Source organism: Myotis lucifugus, unplaced genomic scaffold, assembly GCF_000147115.1.
Source record: "Myotis lucifugus unplaced genomic scaffold, Myoluc2.0 scaffold_490, whole genome shotgun sequence".
Classification (NCBI taxonomy): Eukaryota; Metazoa; Chordata; class Mammalia; order Chiroptera; family Vespertilionidae; genus Myotis; species Myotis lucifugus.
This window is the reverse complement of record NW_005871538.1, coordinates 115,215-121,561: the sequence shown is the minus strand read 5'-3', so window position 1 is coordinate 121,561 and position 6,347 is coordinate 115,215. Positions and strand designations below refer to the sequence as shown.

Here is a 6,347-nt window from a genome sequence, read left to right as displayed (position 1 = left end):
GCCTCCGAGTCCCCTCTGTCCCCTCTCCCGCCGCTTCCGCTCCTGCCCTGCTTCCCGGGTGCTGACAGCTCTGCCCTCGGGCTGGCGGGGGAGCCCTGGTTACTCCTGCACCTCCTTTCCTTTTCAATGTGCCGCCGTGTCCCTCGGGCCGGGCCTTCTCCGGGGGCTCCTGCAGGAAAGCAGGGCTCTGTGCGTCCTTGCGGCCGCCTCGCCGGGGAGAGGAGCCCTTCTCTCTGCATCCCGGACCTTTGAGTTTCCCTCCAGGCGAACGCACTGCTGGCTGCAGGTTCCGGGCGGTAGTCAGGGTCTGGCAGGACTTCGATTGGTTCTGGTGCTGGCGGTGCCGGGCCTTCTAAAGCCCGCGAGTTTGCATAGCTCCCTGCATGTCAGGGGCATGCGGTACGGGGAGGAGCCACAGGCCAGGGAATGAGGGAGCGGAGGGCAATGAAGTGCAGCGACTCTGACGGGTGCTGGGAGACGCCTGCTGAGGCCTCCACCCCCAGGTCGCGTTACCCTTCGCAGCGCCCCCTCTTTCCGGTTCCTCAGGAGGACTGGACTCCCCGAAGGCCTCCCCCTGCTCAGCTCCTCTGCTCCTGCCTCTTCATCTGGTCCGCTACAGGTAGTCATCCCTGGAAAAGGCAGAAGCTTGCAACACCCAAAGTGACGTCTCCATGGAGCTTTAGCAGAGCATTATTTTTGCTGTGAGAGTCACTTGCAGATTATTCGGAATGAAGCTGGAGTTGGAAGGAGAGCCGCAGCCGAAGGCCCAGGGCCTGTACTGCGCGGGGCAGCCCTTCCCGCCTCCAGAGAGAGGCGCTCCCTGCCCCGGCCAGCACTGGGCTTCTACCAATCAATTCACATCGTAGACCTTTCTAATTCATCTTAGGACAGCCCAGCAGACGGCTCAGTGGTTGAGCATCGACCTATGAACCAGGAGGTCACGGTTCAATTCCTGGTCAGGGCACACGCCCCGATTACGGGCTTGATTCCCAGGGGGAGGCGTGCAGGAGGCAGGGGATCAACTATTCTCTCTCGTCCTTGATGTTTCTATCTCTCTCTCTCCCTCTCCCTTCCTCTCTGAAATCAATAAAAACTATTTTTGTTACATTAAATTAGAGCATACAATTTAGAATAACAATAATGATTTGTAAATAAAATCAGGAAGTCCAACTGGAAATGCTAAGAGCCCTCTGGACATGCACAAACAGCAGCCGCCACCTCCCCCGAGATGTAGGTCCATCTTGTTAGTGACATAAAGGGGCCAGGTCTGCCGGTTCCAGCAGCTGTATATAGTTTAACTCTTTTTAATCACTTGAAGTGGAGTTTATTATTTACCTTCCATGAACCTTTGACAAGTTGGGTGAACTTTTAAAAAAAATATTTTTATTGATTTCAGAGAGGAAGGGAGAGGGAGAGAGATAGAAACATCAATGATGTGAGAGAATCATAGATTGGCTGCCTCCTGCACGCTCCACACTGAGGATCCAGCACAACCGGGGCATGTGCCCTGACTGGGAATTGAACCATGACCTCCAGGTTCATAGGTCGACACTCAACCACTGAACCACACTGGCCAGGCTTGCTTTCCCCCTTGCCAAGCTCCCCTGACTTCCGGAACCAGCCGGCTGAGCACAGGTGCTGGCCTGAGAGCAGGAGTGCGTCGTCTGCACTAATCCACCTAAAACAAGAAAACCAGGCTCAGATCCAAATCGTTACCCACATTGAAGAACTAGCTGCAGGGTCAGTAACCCACTCTCGCAGAGAAACGCTCATCACAATAGAAAAAGAGAAACTGACAGGAATCCAGGCCACAGCCAAGTCCTGGCCGTTTTAGAAAATGGCTCATGATTTAAGTCTCCATTGAGCTCTACTTAGATTTTTCTTCTGTTTTTGTTTTTCTTGTTCATCCGTCAGATCCTTTAGGCAACAGTAGCCCAGCAACTGAATGTATTTTGTTATAAAGTTGCAACATGCACAGAAAATCTAGCATGGAAACCACATTAATGAAACACTATCATGACCAAAACTCACACTGAATCCTGTGACCTGTGTGGCCAGCGGCTTCAGGGCTGCTCCCCTCACACTTCAGGATGTGGGAGGCCTTTTATTAAAAACTAGAGGCCTGGTGCACAAATTCTTGCATCAGTGGGGTCCCTGGGCCTGACCTGTGGGATCGGGCCCAAACCGGCTCTCCCACATCCCCTGAGGGGTCCCGGATTGTGAGAGGGTGCAGGCCAGATGGAGGGACCCCACTGGTGCACGATCGGGGCCAGGGAGAGATACGGGAGGTTGGCCAGCCGGGGAGGGACTGTGGGAGGGGTCAGTCCCCATCAGGGAACCCAGCAGCAAGCTAACCTACCGGTCAGATCATCTTCCCCCAGGTGGTCAGTGCATGTCATAGCAAGCGGTTGAGCAGCCTTAGCATATCATTAGCATATTACGTTTTGATTGGTTGAACGGACGACCAGACACTTAGCATATTAGGCTTTTATTATACAGGATCCCTTCTTTCCCTTTGGGAAAAGGTCATTGTTAACTGAATTGTATAAAAGTTCTTCGGCCCCACCTTCCCCGGTGAAAGGCCCTCCTTTCTCTTTGGGAGTAGAGCCTGGGCATTGCCTTCTGTGAATATTTAAGATTATCTTCAGGGAAAGGGGGAACAGTGACCAGCACCCCATGCCTGAGCCACAGTTGGAGACAAACCACTTTCTGGTTTAGGCAAGAGCCTGATTTATCACTTGAGATGCCAAGGAGTACGTTGTCAATTGTCACGTGGAATACCCCACACGCTGATGCACTGAGTTCATCGGGACATTCCTGAACACGACTGACAAGAGACATCAAACAACACGTGGCTAGTCCTGTGAATGGTCATAGCTAGAGCTTGCTTATCTGTAAAAATCACAATGTGTGTTGTGTTTCATGGGATAAAAAGAACGTTCCAAACACGGTGTGTGGGTTAGCGCTCACACCGTCAGGAGAGCATGGCTGCCCGTTGCTACCGATGAGCGGAGTCACCCCAGACGGGCCAGCGGGGAAGAGGGTCTCATCTCATCCTGACCCCAAACTGTGGCTTGTTCTGCGCCCCCCCTTCCAGCTTTTCAGAGTGTGTCCTCCTCTCATTTCCAGTTCTGAGGCACTGACAGACACCTGTGATCCGGAAGCTGTGTCCAGTCCCCTGCTGCGGGCCCGCGCCAGGGGAGGGGGAAGGGGCGCTCGCTCTGCCTTCTCCACACGAAGGCCTCACCCCTCCCCCAGCCCAATTCACACATCTGGCACAGGGGAGCTGGAGGGCGTCCTCACATGCACCATTTAACCTGTTTATCTCTAAAAAGCACATCCGATGAAGTGTGCCCTCAGCCATGTGTAAGTGTGCAGTAGCGTTCCCTGGACTCCCGTCGTGGGCAACAGATCTCATGCCCTTCTCATGGCCCCGGAACCCGCACCTCACGCCCCCGGTGCTGGCGCCCACCTCTCAGGCATCTCACACACGTGAAGCACAGGACTTGGTCCTTGTGTGACCGGCCTGCCTCACTCAGCATCATGTCCTCAGCCACCCGTGCTGCAGCCTGGCACGGGCGTCCTTCCACCTCAGGACGCACCACCACACTCCTTACGTGTTCCTGTGCCAGTGGACATGGCTGCCCTCCTCGTGGCTGCTGTGAGCGAGGCTGAGGTTCCGTGTCTCTTTGAGATCCTGCTGTAAGTGCTTTGGGGTAAATGCCCAGAAGGGGCACTGCTGGGTTGTCGGTTCCAGTTTAATTTTTTGAGGAGCTCCAGACCACTCTCCATAGCGGCTGCACCAACGTACACGCCCCCAACAGTGCCCGAGGTCAGTTTTTTCACATCCTCACCAGGCCTTGCTGTTTTCTTTTCTGGATAGTGACTTACTTTGCATTTCTCTAATGACTAGAGAGCCTTTAAAAATTATTTAAAACCCTTTATTTTCACAGTTGAGCCTATATTGTGCTAAGCACTGTGTTACATACTTTGCATGCAATAGGGGGGAAAGCTTCAGAAACCTAGCAAGGGGCAAAACTGGATAAAATAAGAACCTCGCCCCCAGGGTAACCTACCCCCCCATTAGCCTTCCTGGAGAAAAAAATAGCCCCTCTTGAGTATCAGCGGAATGACTAATCTATATATATAACAGGCTAAGCAACCAGCGGACTGTCTGGTAGGTATGACGTGCAGTGACTTGGGAGCGGCAGTTCTTGGGTGATGCACCCCCAGAACTAGAGAGGAGGGAGCCTGATTCCGGGGGTGTGTCACCTGAGAACTGCCCTCTCGAAATCTGGGACCCCTCAGGGGATGTCGGAGAGCCATTTGGGCCTGATCCCTGCAGGCCAGAACACTGACTGCACCCATGCCATTTGAGCCAAGGTGCTGCCCCACGTGCAGCCAGCGGGGAGGGGGGGGGGCGGGGGTGCGCTCGGGAGGTTGGCTCCAGGGTGTGTCCAGCCCATCTCACCCAGTCCAACCCCGCTGGCCACCTTCTAATTAATTTCCTTTTAATGTGCATGAATCCATGCACCGAGACTCTAATAGATTATATACTCCGGCTTCCGCATTCCTGCAGATTGTTAGTGACAACACTCCCCCACCTGGCACAGACTATCCCATCAGAACAGTGCAAGATATGTTCCGATTCATTACAGACCTCTGGCTCCAGGGCAATTCACAGGATTTCTCTCTAGATCACATCTATCAGTCATAGTGCTTCCAAACCTCGAAGATCTCTCATATTCCTAAAGTGGTCCCCCTACTCGCCCTAGACCAGTGGTTCTCAACCTTCCTCATGTCGCGACGCTTTAATACAGTTTCTCATGGTGTGGTGACCCCCAATTTCATTGTTACAAATTGAACATAATTAAAGCATAGTGATTAATCACAAAAACAATATGTAATTATATATGTTTTCTGATGGTCTTAGGCGACCCCTGTGAAAGGGTCGTTCGACCCCCAAAGGGGTCGCGACCCACAGGTTGAGAACCGCTGCCCTAGACTATCTTTTAGCCAAAGGGGGAGGGGCTTGTCTAATTGCTAATGCCTCCTGTTGTTTTTATCTAAACTCTACAGGTCAAATAGAGGAAAGAACACAACACATTCTACTGAATACGCAGTGGCTCAAGGAGATCAGTCAGGACAGCATAGAGCAGTCCATACGGTCCAGCTTACAGGTATCTCTGCCCAAATTAACCTGGCTTTTTCCCCTTTGGGCTCCCTGACACTATTTGTCCTCCTCCTCCTCCTTGGGCCCTGCATTTTAAAATTAGTTACCAAAGTTATACAAACAAGATTACAGTCCTGGTTAAGACAGTAGGACAGTTTGTCCTTACCCAGGTAAAGGGACCCTTCAGGCTTGTATCCCAGGAAATAATCTGAATTTGCTCCTTAGGTATCCACGACAGCCCCTCCCATGCAAGAAGCAGACAAAGAAAAACGGCGGCCCCATCCCCCTTCTTTTCTTTTATATATGTATACCCTTCAAGACGGGAATGAAAGGGTTAAAGAGACTAAACTGGGCAGAGAAAACTGACTGTGCTTAGTGGATATCTTGCAGAACGCTTGCCTTGAGCTCAGCACAGCCTAGATAACCACGAGCCATCTGGCACCGGGAGGGCCTAGGATGGACCGGCCCGCACATCAGCAGAACTGCTTGCAGCCAGCAGAGTTCATAAAAGTCCGCCTCCCCTTCCGTCTCCACTGATTCCTTTTTTGGACTCAGCCCACCTGCACCCAGGTGCCTGACATAAAAGCTTCTTTCGATACATATGGCTTCACATCATAGGCGCGACCCCAGCCCCCTCCGACCCTTTCAGTGTGTACCTTCACCCGCCTTGCGAACACTCGCTGCAGCAGGTGCGGCCAGGCCTCGGGGGCTGGGGTGCGTGTCTGGAACAGAGCGGGTTCTTTGTGTGGAGCTGTGTATTGTTGGAGGGAGCAGGTGATACCCACTAACATTTCTGGTTGAATAAAGACTATGAAGACAGTTAGGGAGAAGGGAGCAAGATGGGGACTGGGGGGGGGTGAGGAGGGGGCTAATGGAGACTCCTTGGAGCCTTTGGCCAGGCCCTGAACGCTGAGGACTGAGCCGCACAGGGCAGGACTGAGCCGCACAGGGCACAAAAGCAGGCGCGGGCAGGCGCGGGCCTGTAAACCAGATGGCGGTCAGAGGCTGTGGCAGTAGACAAGCGGAGGAGCCATGCTGTCACCTGGCTGCGGGTCAGGCTAGGGAATTTCCACTGTGTTTTGTTTGCGAGGGGAACTGCCCTGTGAGGCCATTGAGTAGGAGAGTGAGCTGAGAGCTTTGCTTCCTTAGAGGCTGTGGCTGTGGGGGTGGGGGT

At 53.1% G+C, this 6,347-nt stretch overlaps 1 long non-coding RNA gene across 1 annotated transcript in view; it reads left to right on the top strand.

Annotated features, from left to right (window-relative positions):
- LOC102434973 overlaps window positions 1-5,160 on the top strand; it is a 30,124-nt gene extending 24,964 nt beyond the window's left edge. Inside the window, exon 3 of the long non-coding RNA XR_002826457.1 lies at window positions 5,080-5,160. This is a non-coding gene — a long non-coding RNA (uncharacterized LOC102434973). The remainder of the gene's footprint in view (window positions 1-5,079) is intronic.
- The last annotated feature ends 1,187 nt before the right edge of the window (window positions 5,161-6,347 follow it).